The 14,402-nt window shown below is 42.1% G+C and overlaps 1 protein-coding gene across 2 annotated transcripts in view; it reads right to left on the bottom strand.

The window, feature by feature from the left end:
• ZFAT (zinc finger and AT-hook domain containing) overlaps positions 1–14,402 on the bottom strand; it is a 191,110-nt gene that overhangs the window by 56,762 nt on the left and 119,946 nt on the right. The window lies entirely within an intron of this gene.

The raw sequence follows: 14,402 nt of genomic DNA on the forward strand, positions 1-14,402 counted from the left end.
AATCTACAGAACCCCATGACCTTGGGACCACGCTTGATTACATGTGCCTTTTCTCACTTTAACCTCACTGCCCCTCGCTACTGAGGGACGAAGTGCCGAGAGCGAAAGGCCACACAGTGAACTGAGAGCAGAGTGCAGGGCAAGTAGGGCCCAGTGATGAAGAGCCGCTGAACCCCGTGTCCTTGTGACTACAAGCCTTCCAAGGAGCCCAGAGGCCCACCTCCACCTAGATGACTTCCAGGATCACCCTAAGTCACTAAAGTTCTATAGACTCTATTCACTTACTCATTTGTTCACGCGACAGGTGTTTATTAAGTGTTGCCTCCCTGCTGAGACTAGAACAAAAGCTAAAAGTGCTCCCACAGGATGCACATTCCAGCATCATAAACAAGGAACTACACAATCTGCCAGATGTCATCAGACAGTGCGGAAAAAATAAAGCATTTGAACCAAGACCAGAAAGAGGAGGGAGACTCGCGTGGCTTTCTGGGAGAAGGGCAACAAGAAGAGGGGAGGGCAGGGGTGAGGCCAAGCGAGGACGCGCGGCGCGCAGCGGGCTGGGCAGCCACCTGTGGTCTGCAGGGTGTGGGCTCTAACTTGGGTGACCAGAGGCCACTGCACGGCAGACAGATGTGGGGTTCGATACGCTATTTTTTTCTACTCTTTGATTGTCCGATAACCAGCATTTCCCAAGTTGTTTCACGAAACCTAAGTGCTGGGAGGGAACACTGGGGGGAAGAAAAGGGAGGAAGGGGTTCTGTGGTGAGGTAAGTTTGCGAATCACCGCACACTGCGCCCCTCCACACAATGCCTGTAACGTCCCACAGAACCAGTGGTCTAAGGAACACACTCTGGAAAATCCCACCTTATGCCATCCTCCATCCCCCAGGTAGACCACGTCCCCCTGAGCCACACACCTTACACTTCTGCTGAGTCGCCCACTGTAGCCAACAGAGAGCAGTGGGTACCAGAGACTCGCAGAACAAACCATGCAAAACAAAAACCCCGACTGATTGGCCGCTGGCTTCAAAATCTCCCTACTCAGTGGTAAAGGCGCCCACGAGAAACTTCTTTTCCACTCAGAGAAATGTCATCGCATTGGATTTGTGAACTGCCAAGTCCCATTACCCGCACAGGGTCATCCAGCAAAGCTAGTGGCCCTTTGAGAATGTTCTGGATGATGACATGGGCTGGGAGACTGACATGTTTCGCAGATTTACAGAGTGCATCCCCACAGCTGCTCCGAGAGCCCTTTCAGCAGAGCCACATGCAGGCCCCTCACCCTGTAGCAAGAGAAAAACATACTGGGGCCAGGTCAACTGCCAAGAGACTGGATCTGTACCTCTGGGCTGGGAAGTGAGCCACTCAAAAAGAAAAACATGCATATTCATAGGAAGAAGGACGGAGACTGTAAATTAGAAGACACACGGTGATGCCGATACGGGAAATTCCTAAAGAGCATCTGCGTCTGGAATCCTGGCTCCCTCACCTCCTCCTCTAGCCGGGGCTCAGAGGTAGATGTGAACGACGCACACGCAGAACCAAGTGGGGGGACGGGTAAACTAAGCCCCAACCTGACATACACATACACACATACATACACATACATACACACACATACACATACACACATACATACCAAGAGCCAAAAGATGCACAGTCACAGGGGACCGACAAGGAGAAAAGGGACACAGGGGCAGAAGCAAAGAGACACACACCAGAAAGGAAAGGACCTGCATCCCAAGGAGGGCCGGGGGCAAGTGGACGTCCACGGACTCACGTTCCTCGGGCTCAGCCCTTAAACAGGTTTGTGCCAAAGCTTTCAAAGCAATGCTGTCCGTGTGAATGAGAGGAACACCCCGTCTCCTTGTCCCACTGGTGACCCTGTGGTCTACAACCCAAGCCTTCAGGCAAAGCTGCCCTGCACCATCTATGCAGAAGAGAAGAGTTTTGTAATTTGGTTTTTTTTGTTTGTTTGTTTTTTGTTTTTGGCCCTGTCTCTTCAGGATTATAAGCCTGAGAGCACAAGGTTGGAACTTCATTCCTGGGTTGGCCACAACAGGGACAAATCCAAGCTTGGGGCCAAGGATCCAGAGAGAAAAAAGCCAGGTCTTCATATATTTCACCAAGCACAAAGTCACCTCTGTTGTAAAATAAGGCCCGAGACAAATTAAACAATTTAAAAGAATAAATGTTTTAAAACCATGGAGTACCACAAGTTCCAAAATGCCTTATGTTGAGGCAATTATCTCATCACAATAAATAACAGTAAATCAATCCATACTAATTGCTTCTCGTGCAAAAGCTTAGATGACTCTTCAAATGTTCTCCAATTATTGATTTTTTTTGTAATCGCTTATGCTGTCAAAATGCAATATTTCCAGAGAATATACTGTACACTATTAGACAGACAGGATTTTAACTTAACATAAGACAATCCAATTTCCTTTTTTTTATCCCCAGAAGTGCTTTAAAAATCTAAAATACAAGGAAGCTGAAGATGGTGTAACAGGTTTTTAGCAGAGACATTCCAGTTCAAAACAACTTAATAAATGGCCCCTCTGACCACCTACCCCCCGCCATGGCCCTTCTTCCTCCTCATAGGCATACACATGCTTAAAGGAAAAAAGGGAAACATGTAATCTCAGATTCTCCACTTTCATGGAAATTAAGAGCTGAAAAGCAAAATAAACACCACCAACAGCAACCCTACAATGGACTTCTCACTCTCTTTGCCCCATGGTTCAGTAATTTCCACTCATCTTGGGAAACGCTATAGCTGCTAAGTTTACACTCACTCAGCATTCTGCTTAAAGATTTTGCTTGAGTCTTGATAGCTAAACATCTAACTGCAGGCTTATATAATCAAAGCAGTGAGGGGAAAAAAGGGACGAGGGAGCCAGAACGTCCCTCTGCTGGGCTTGAGAGTAGGAAAGTGGAGGGTAACGCATGGAGGGTAGGTTTGTCTACAAAGAGACAAGGCTCAAAATCCCAGCTCCTCCGCTTACAAATTGTGTTACTCTCGAGTATGTTACTTAACTGGACTCTGGGCCTGTTTCCTCATCTGTAAAATGGGAAGATCAATACCTACATCATAGTAGTTTTGAGGGCAAAATAAGGTAACATACATGAAACACCTGTTGAAATGCCCAGCAGATGGCTATTATAAAAGGGATTGGTCCACCTGTCTTTTTTACTCTGACATAAGATACTTAAACATTCCAACACTGTGGCGGAAGTTTCTGATGGAAAGATGGAACCATCTCCTGGGTAACAGAATAAGTTATAGTAGAAATAAAGCCAAAATGCTTGCTATAAGCAATGCCGGGTGACTCAGCGTTCTGGGGGATACTGAGGATCTCAGACTGAGGATTAACTTGAACTGTTTATAAATGTGTGGTTCTAAACATTCTGCTTCTTTGAGATCATTTCCGTACTTTCACTTCCTTGTTTATTAAGTTTAGAGTGGAAACTAGGAGTAAATTAGTTCACTTCCTGGCTGAACTCATCCAAACACCACCTCTGTTCAATTTAGTATCTAAGCCCCTTACACAGCCTATGAGCTCAGCTGCCTGGCATCTTCTATATATATAACTTGATTCTGCTTCACATGGACACATTATGAACGCCTTTGGGACCCATCTCATTGTCAAAAATACAACAAGGGATTACACTAATTCCCTTTGATTTGTGGATATCAGTCGATCAGAAATTTTTGGTTGCTACAGGTTTCAAAAGCTATAGATTTTGCATGATAAGATAATACTATATTAACTCAATTAAAACATAGCTTTTAAAACATGATAGGGGGCTTCCGGGAAAACGGCGGAAGAGTAAGATGCGGAGATCACCTTCCTCCCCACAGATACACCAGAAATACAACTACACGTGGAACAACTCCTACAGAACACCTACTGAACGCTGGCAGAAGACCTCAGACCTCCCAAAAGGCAAGAAACTCCCCACGTACCTGCGTAGGGCAAAAGAAAAAAGAATAAACAGAGACAAAAGGATAGGGACGGTACCTGCACCTCTGCGAGGGAGCCGTGAAGGAGGAAACGTTTTCACACACTACAAGCCCCTTCGCGGGCGGAGACTACGGGTGGCGGAGGGGGTAAGCTTTGGAGCCGCGGAGGAGAGCACAGCAACAGGGGTGCGGAGGGCAAAGCGGGGAGATTCCCACACAGAGGATCGGTGTCGACCAGCACTCACCAGCCCGAGAGGCTTCTCTGCTCCCCCGCCGGGGAGGGCGGGGCTGGGAGCTGAGGCTCGGGCTTCGGTCAGAGCAAAGGGAGAGGACTGGGGTTGGCAGCGTGAACACAGCCTGCAGGGTGCTAGTGCGCCACGGCTAGCCGGGAGGGAGTCCGGGAAAAGCCTGGAGCTGCCGAAGAGGCAAGAGACTTGTTCTTCCCTCTTTGTTTCCTGGTGCGCGAGGAGAGGGGATTAGGAGCGCTGCTTAAAGGAGCTCCAGAGACGGGCGCGAGCCGCGGCTATCAGCGCGGACCGCAGAGACGGGTATAAGACGCTAAGGCCGCTGCCGCCGCCACCAAGAAGCCTGTGTGCGAGCACAGGTCACTCTCCACAGCTCCCCTCCCGGGAGCCTGTGCAGCCCGCCACTGCCAGGGTCCTGGGATCCAGGTACAACTTACCCAGGAGAACGCACGGCACGCCTCAGGCTCGTGCAACTTCACGCCAGCCTCTGCCGCCGCAGGCCCACCCCGCACTCCGTGCCCCTCCCTCCCCCCCGGCCTGAGTGAGCCAGAGCCCCAGAATCAGCAGCTCCTTTAACCCCCCCCCCCCTCACCCCCCCCGGTCTGAGCGAAGAACAGACAGCCTCCGGTGACCTACACGCAGAGGCGGGGCCAAGTCCAAAGCTGAGCCCCTGGGAGCTGTGAGAACAAATAAGAGAAAGGGAAATCTCTCCCAGCAGCCTCAGAAGCAGCGGATTAAAGCTCCACAATCAACTTGATGTACCTGCATCTGTGCAATACATGAATAGACAACGAATCATCCCAAATGGAGGAGGTGGACTTTGAGAGCAAGATTTATGATTTTTTACCCTTTTCCTCTTTTTGTGAGTGTGTATGTGTATGCTTCTGTGTGAGATTATGTCTGTAGAGCTTTGCTTCCACCATTTGTTGTAGGGTTCTATCCTTCTGTTATTTTTTTTCTTAATAATTATTTTTTATTTTATTTTATTTTACTTTATCTTCTTTCTTTCTTTCTTTCTTTTTTTCCTTCCTTCCCTTCCTCCTTCCTCCCTCCCTCCCTCCCTCGCTCCTTTCTTTCTTTCCTTCTTTCTACATCTACTAATTCTTTCTTTCTACTTTTTCTCCCTTTTATTCTGAGCCGTGTGGATGAAAGGCTCTTGGTGATGCAGCCAGGAGTCAGTGCTGTGCCTCTGAGGTGGGAGAGCCAACTTCAGGACACTGGTCAACAAGAGACCTCCCAGCTCCACATAATATCAAATGGCGAAAATCTCCCAGAGATCTCCATCTCAACACCAGCACCCAGCTTCACTCAACGACCAGCAAGCTACAGTGCTGGACATCCTATGCCAAACAACTAGCAAAACAGGAACACAACCCCACCCATTAGCAGAGAGGCTGCCTAAAATCATAGTAAGTCCACAGACACCCCAAAACACACCACCAGACGTGGAATTGCCCACCAGAAAGACAAGATCCAGCCTCATCCACCAGAACACAGGCACTAGTCCCCTACACCAGTAAGCCTACACAACCCACTGAACCAACCTTAGCCACTGGGGACAGACACCAAATACAACGGGAACTACGAACCTACAGCCTGCAAAAAGGAGACCACAAACACAGTAAGATAAGCAAAATGAGAAGACAGAAAAACACACAGCAGATGAAGGAGCAAGATAAAAACCCACCAGACCTAACAAATGAAGAGGAAATAGGCAGTCTACCTGAAAAAGAATTCAGAATAATGATAGTAAAGATGATCCAAAATCTTGGAAATAGAATAGACAAAATGCAAGAAACGTTTAACAAGGACCTAGAAGAACTAAAGATGAAACAAACGATGATGAACAACACAATAAATGAAATTAAAAATAGATGGGAACAATAGCAGAATAACTGAGGCAGAAGAACGGATAAGTGACCTGGAAGATAAAATAGTGGAAATAACTACAGCAGAGCAGAATAAAGAAGAAAGAATGAAAAGAACTGAGGACAGTCTCAGAGACCTCTGGGACAACATCAAACGCACCAACATTCAAATTATAGGGGTTCCAGAAGAAGAAGAGAATAAGAAAGGGACTGAGAAAATATTTGAAGAGATTATAGTTGAAAACTTCCCTAATATGCGAAAGGAAATAGTTAATCAAGTCCAGGAAGCACAGAGAGTCCCATATAGGATAAATCCAAGGAGAAATATGCCAAGACACATATTAACCAAACTGTCAAAAATTAAATACAAAGAAACCATATTAAAAGCAGCAAGGGAAAAACAACAAATAACACACAAGGGAATCCCCATAAGGTTAACAGCTGATCTTTCAGCAGAAACTCTGCAAGCCAGAAGGGACTGGCAGGACATATTGAAAGTGATGAAGGAGAAAAACCTGCAACCAAGATGACTTTACCCAGCAAGGATCTCATTCAGATTTGATGGAGAAATTAAAACCTTTACAGACAAGCAAAAGCTGAGAGGGTTCAGCACCACCAAACCAGCTTTACAACAACTGCTAAAGGAACTTCTCTAGGCAAGAAACACGAGAGAAGGAAAAGGCCTACAATAGCGAACCCAAAACAATTAACACAATGGGAATAGGAACATACATATCGATAATTACCTTAAATGTAAATGGACTAAATGCTCCCACCAAAAGACACAGATTGGCTGAATGGATACAAAAACAAGACCCATATATTTGCTGTGTACAAGAGACCTGACTTCAGACCTAGAGACACATACAAACTGAAAGTAAGGGGATGGAAAAAGATATTTCATGCAAATGGAAACCAAAAGAAAGCTGGAGTAGCAATTCTCATATCAGACAAAATAGACTTTAAAATAAAGACTATTAGAAGAGACAAAGAAGGACACTACAAAACGATCAAGGGATAGATCCTAGAAGATGATATAACAATTGTAAATATTTATGCACCCAACATAGGAGCACCTCAATACATAAGGCAAATACTAACAGCCACAAAAGGGGAAATCAACAGTAACACATTCATAGTAGGGGGCTTTAACACCCCACTTTGACCAATGGACAGATCATCCAAAATGAAAATAAATAAGGAAACACAAGCTTTAAATGATACGTTAAACAAGATGGACTTAATTGATATTTATAAGACATTCCATCCAAAAACAACAGAATACACATTTTTCTCAAGTGCTCATGGAACATTCTCCAGGATAGATCATATCTTGGGTCATAAGTCAAGCCTTGGTAAATGTAAGAAAATTGAAATTGTTTCAAGTATCTTTTCCGACCACAACGCTATGAGACTAGATATCAATTACAGGAAAAAATCTGTAAAAAATACAAACACATGGAGGCTAAACAATACACTACTTAATAACGAAGTGATCACTGAAGAAATCAAAGAGGAAATTAAAAAATACCTAGAAAAAATGACAATGGAGACACGACGATCCAAAATCTATGGGATGCAGCAAAAGCAGTTCTAAGAGAGAAGTTTATAGCAATACAATCCTACCTTAAGAAACAGGAAACATCTCGAACAACCTAACCGTGCACCTAAAGCAATTAGAGAAAGAAGAACAAAACCCAAAGTCAACAGAAAGAAAGAAATCATAAAAATCAGATCAGAAATAAATGAAAAAGAAATGAAGGAAACAATAGTAAAAATCAATAAAACTAAAAGCTGGTTCTTTGAGAAGATAAACAAAATTCATAAACCATTAGCCAGACTCATCAAGAAAAAAAAGGGAGAAGACTCAAATCAATAGAATTAGAAATGAAAAAGGAGAAGTAAAAACTGACACTGCAGAAATACAGTGTCATGAGAGATTACTGCAAGCAAATCTATGCCAATAAAATGGACAACCTGGAAGAAATGCACAAATTCTTAGAAATGCACAACCTGCCAAGACTGAATCAGGAAGAAATAGAAAATATGAACAGACCAATCACAAGCATTGAAATTGAAACTGTGATTAAAAATCTTCCAACAAACAAAAGCCCAGGACCAGATGGCTTCACAGGCGAATTCTATCAAACATTTAGAGAAGAGCTAACACCTATCCTTCTCAAACTCTTCCAAAATATAGCAGAGGGAGGAACACTCCCAAACTCATTCTACGAGGCCACCATCACCTTGATACCAAAACCAGACAAGGACGTCACAAGGAAAGAAAACTACAGGAAAATATCACTGATGAACACAGATGCAAAAATCCTCAACAAAATACTAGCAAACAGAATACAACAGCCCATTAATAGGATCATACACCATGATCAAGTGGGGTTTATTCCAGGAATGCAAGGATTCTTCAATATACGCAAAACAATCAATGTGATAAACCATATTAACAAACTGACGGAGAAAAACCATATGATCATTTCAATAGATGCAGAGAAAGCTTTTGACAAAATTCAACACCCATTTATGATAAAAACCCTGCAGAAAGTAGGCACAGAGGGAACTTTCCTCAACATAATAAAGGCCATATATGACAAACCCACAGCCAACATCGTCCTCAATGGTGAAAAACTGAAAGCATTTCCACTAAGATCAGGAACAAGACAAGGTTGCTCACTCTCACCACTCTTATTCAACATAGTTTTGGAAGTTTTAGCCACAACAATCAGAGAAGAAAAGGAAATAAAAGGAATCCAAATAGGAAAAGAAGAAGTAAAGCTGTCACTGTTTGCAGATGACATGATACTATACATAGAGAATCCTAAAGATGCTACCAGAAAACTACTAGAGCTAATCAATGAATTTGGTAAAGTAGCAGGATACAAAATTAATGCACAGAAATCTCTGGCATTCCTATACACTAATGATGAAAAATCTGAAAGTGAAATCAAGAAAACACTCCCATTTACCATTGAAACAAAAAGAATAAAATATCTAGGAATAAACCTACCTAAGGAGACAAAGGTCCTGTATGCAGAAAATTATAAGACACTGATGAAAGAAATTAAAGATGATACAAATAGATGGAAAGATATACCATGTTCTTGGATTGGAAAATGACTCTACTACCCAAAGCAATCCACAGATTCAATGCAATCCCTATCAAACTACCACTGGTATTTTTCACAGAAATAGAACAAAAAATCTCACAATTTGTATGGAAACACAAAAGACCCCGAACAGCCAAAGCAATCTTGAGAACGAAAAACGGAGCTGGAGGAATCAGGCTCCCTGACTTCAGACTATACTACAAAGCTACAGTAATCAAGACAGTATGGTACTGGCACAAAAACAGAAAGATAGATCAATGGAACAGGATAGAAAGCCCAGAGATAAACCCACGCACATATGGTCACCTTATCTTTGATAAAGGAGGCAGGAATGTACAGTGGAGAAAGGACAGCCTCTTCAATAAGTGGTGCTGGGAAAACTGGACAGCTACATGTAAAAGTATGAGATTAGATCACTCCCTAACACCATATACAAAAATAAGTTCAAAATGGATTAAAGACCTAAATGTAAGGCCAGAAACTATCAAACTCTTAGAGGAAGACATAGGCAGAACACTCTATGACATAAATCACAGCAAGATCCTTTCTGACCCACCTCCCAGAGAAATGGAAATAAAAACAAAAATAAACAAATGGGACCTAATGAAACTTCAAAGCTTTTACACAGCATAGGAAACCATAAACAAGACCAAAAGACAACTCTCAGAATGGGAGAAAATATCTGCAAATGAAGCAACTGACAAAGGATTAATCTCCAAAATGTATAAGCAGCTCATGCAGCTCAATAACAAAAAAACTAACAACCCAATCCAAAAATGGGCAGAAGACCTAAATAGACATTTTTCCAAAGAAGATATACAGACTGCCAACAAACACATGAAAGAATGCTCAACTTCATTAATCATTAGAGAAATGCAAATCAAAACTACAATGAGATATCATCTCACACCAGTCAGAATGGCCATCATCAAAAAATCTACAAACAATAAATGCTGGAGAGGGTGTGGAGAAAAGGGAACCCTCTTGCACTGTTGGTGGGAATGTAAATTGATTCAGCCACTGTGGAGAACAGTATGGAGGTTCCTTAAAAAAACTACAAATAGAACTACCGTATGACCCAGCAATCCCACTACTGGGCATATACCCTGAGAAAACCATAATTCAAAAAGAGTCATGTACCAAAATGTTCACTGCAGCTCTATTTACAATAGCCTGGAGATGGAAACAACCTAAGTGTCCATCATCAGATGAATGGATAAAGAAGATGTGGCACATATATACAATGGAATATTACTCAGCCATAAAAGGAAACGAAATTGAGCTATTTGTAGTGAGGTGGATAGACCTAGAATCTGTCATACAGAGTGAAATAAGTCAGAAAGAGAAAGACAAATACTGCATGCTAACACATATATATGGAATTTAAGAAAAAAAACATGTCATGAAGAACCTAGGGGTAAGACAGGAATAAAGACACAGACCTACTAGAGAATGGACTTGAGGATATGGGGAGGGGGAAGGGTAAGCTGTGACAAAGTGAGAGAGAGGCATGGACATATATACACTACCAAACGTAAGGTAGATAGCTAGTGGGAAGCAGCCGCATGGCACAGGGAGATCAGCTCGGTGCTTTGTGACTGCCTGGAGGGGTGGGATAGGGAGGGTGGTAGGGAGGGAGACATAAGAGGGAAGAGGTATGGGAACATATGTATATGTATAACTGATTCACTTTGTTATAAAGCAGAAACTAATACACCACTGTAAAACAATTATACTCCAATAAAAAAATAAAAAAAATAAAATATGATAGTGTTGTAATAATTAGTTAGCTGGTCTTCTGGGTTCCTACAGAGCTTAGTACCTAACTTTCTTGCAGCAGTTAACATACTTGCTGTTGCTTTTTATGCACAGGTGGCTCTCCCCAGATCCGTGAGCCAGGCAGACAGAGACCTGGCTTCATCCCAACATCCTCTGCCCTGGCACACAGTGGGTGCACAGAAAACACAGCAAGGACTCCAGGGCTGGAGCAGGTCGGGGAAGAGAAAGTCCACCACCATCCTCATCAAAGGTACGAAGCCTTCACCAAGTATACTGTAGGCTCTCCTGAGGTCGGGCTGGGCAGAGAGGGGAGAAAGCTCTGCAAGGAGCAGAAAGCCAGAGAGAAACAGGACTGCCTCAACAACCACATACCAACCAAGGGCCAAGTTCGCAATTACAGCTTTGAAAGGACAGCAGTCAGGCCTGCTATTCTCTGTACAGTCCCCACTCTAATGGCCTGATACAAAGAGGCATTTACTTTCCCACGGACAACAGCCTCTACTGTTCTTTCACACGTAGTATCTAGCATCCAGGTAAACATTATGATATATGCAAAGAAGAAAACGTGACCCAATTCAAGAAAAAAAGTCAATAGAAACTGATTGACAGATCACTCAGATATTGAAATTATTAGACAGAAACATTTAAATAATGATAAATAAGTTAAAGGCTCTAATGGAAAACGTGTGAAAAACCGATAATTTTTGGCAGAGAAAAAAATTATAAAAAATAACTAAGTGTCAATGCTATAAATCAAAAAAACTCAGAAATGAATAATTCATTTGAGTATCTAAATAGCAGAACTGACATGAGAGAAAGGATAAGTAAACTTGAAGATCAATACAAATCATATAAACTGAAACACAAAGAGAAAGAATTAGAGACAGAAAAAGAGACAGATCATCTGAATGCTGTGAGATATCAAAAAGTTTAATATATGAGGTATTATAGTCCTAGAGGAAAAAACGGAAGCAAATGAAGCATAAGTAATATGTAAAGACATAATGGCTGAGAATGGTCCAAACCCCCTGAAAGATATCAACCCACAGATCCAAAATCTCAGCAAGGTAAACACTAGGAAACCACACCTAAACATAATGATGTTAATATGATGAAAAAACCAAGAAAAAGAGAAAAATCTAAACCAGAGGGGAAAAAGAACCATTACATATAGGGGGAAATGATAAGGGTTAGAAATAATGAAAGACAAAACATAATGGGACAACATCTTTAGAGTGGTGTCCTCCTAGAAATGTATAGTCATCAAAATGTTCTTCAAAAATGAAGACAAAGAATTTCCGAAAAGACAAAAGCTGAGATAATTCAACTCCAGCAAAACAGATATATATAACAAATGCCAATAGAAGTTCTCCAAACTAAAGGAAAATTTATCAGATGGAAGCTAGGCCTGCAGGAAAAAAATAAAGAACACCAGAAAGACTAAATATGTAAGTAAACACAAAAGACATTTTTAAGATTATATTTTCTTACATATATTTTAAATACTGACTAAACCAAAAAATAACACTATATTGAGGAGTTTAGAACACAAAGAGAAGTGATATGCATGACAACAAGAACCCAAAGGGTAGGAGGGGTGTAACGTGAACTATAATGATTCATGGTTCTTCCATTGTTCATGAAACAGTATATTTGCAGCTAGCTAGAATGTGTTAAAATACAGATGCATAGTGTGATGTCCACAGCAATAACTAAAAAGAAAAAAGAAAAACAACAACAACAAACAAAGTATAGTTAAAAAGCAAACAGAAAAAAAAAAAAAAAAAGCAAACAGGGACTTCCCTGGTGGCACAGTGGTAAAGAATCCACCTGCCAATGCAAGGGACACGGGTTTGAGCTCTGGTCCGGGAAGATCCCACATGCCATGGAGCAACTAAGCCCATGTGCCACAACTACTGAGCCCGTGTGCCACAACTACTGAAGCCCACACACCTAGAGCCCATGCTCCGCAACAAGAGAAGGTAAGAGCATCCACTGCAATGAAAAGCACATGCACCACAACGAAGAGTAGCCCCCACTCGCTGCAACTAGAGAAAGCCCGTGTGCAGCAACGAAGACCCAATGCAGCCAAAAATAAATAAATACAATAAATAAATTTATTTAAAAATAAAAAAGCAAACAAATCCTAATTGAGGGCTATACAATAAAATACCTCATCAGTACTCCTCAAAACTGCCAAGGTCATCAAAAACAGAGAAAGTCTGAGAAACTGTCAGATCCAAAAGCAGCCTAAGAAGACATCATGACTAAATGTAATATGGGACCCTAATGGGATCCTAGAACAGGAAAAGGACATTAGGTAAAATCTAAGGAAATCTTAATAAAATATGGACTTTAGTTAATGATGTATTAATATTGGTTCATTAGTTGTAGCAAAGGTACTATTGTAAATGTTAGATGCTAACAACAGGAGAAACTGGGTATGTGGAACACGGAAACTCTCCATATTACCATAACAATTTTTCTGTAATTCTACAACTGTTCTAAAATTTAAAATTTACCTGAAAAAGAAAAGCTCTACTCTCAGGGGAAAAAGTCTAATGGAATACTAAAAACCACCTGATTCACCCAAAAGAAGCCAGAAGAGGAGGAGACAGGATCAAAGAACTGACATGACAGAGAAAATAAACACCAAGACCATACTTTTCAAGTGAGACATGTCAAAAATTACATTAAATGTAAATGGACTAAACACTCCAATTAAAGAGCAGTGATTGTCAGACTGGTTGTGTGCGGGCACGTGGACACACACACACACACACACACACACACACACACACATATACAGGCAACAACAAGATCCAGCTATGTGCTATTTACAAGAACACACTTTATATAAAAACTCAGATAGGACCTTTCCTTCACACAGTTCAAAACCCAGTGCAGTGGCTGGCAGATTATGATTTGTAGAGGCTCTGCCTCAGAGCCACATGGGAATGTGGTATAGTCAAGGATGCTGGTCTGGCCTCCAGGTTTACGGAAAGAGAAGAATTAATCTGATGGGAAGGGTGGCAGGAGGCCAGAGCTGCTCCCATTAAAAAGAAAGCCCCCCAGCTCTTGTTACCAAGAGAGCAAACCTGAGGCCCTCACAGCACCTCCTCGCTGGAGCTGGCCTGCACAGGGCTGATGGTCCAGGTCTGTCCAAAGCAATGGGGGCACATTCCTTCTAATCTGCTCCCTCAAATCAACCTCTCCTTCTTAATGTAGCCCTTGAAATAATGGTATCATTGTTCCCAAGTTTCAAATAAGGAGACAATGGCCCAAAAAGGCGAAGGATCAAAATCCCCAAAGATCAGCTAGTTAGTAAGTAGTGGCATTAAGATTTTGATCCTTATCTGCCTAACTCCAAAGCCATAAGCAACAACAAAAGTAAAACAACACCAACATCTAAAAATATATA

The sequence above is a fragment of the Aethalodelphis obliquidens genome, unplaced genomic scaffold (genome assembly GCF_003676395.1).
Source record: "Aethalodelphis obliquidens isolate GAN/ISIS:26980383/991018 unplaced genomic scaffold, ASM367639v1 scaffold41, whole genome shotgun sequence".
Classification (NCBI taxonomy): domain Eukaryota; kingdom Metazoa; phylum Chordata; class Mammalia; order Artiodactyla; family Delphinidae; genus Aethalodelphis; species Aethalodelphis obliquidens.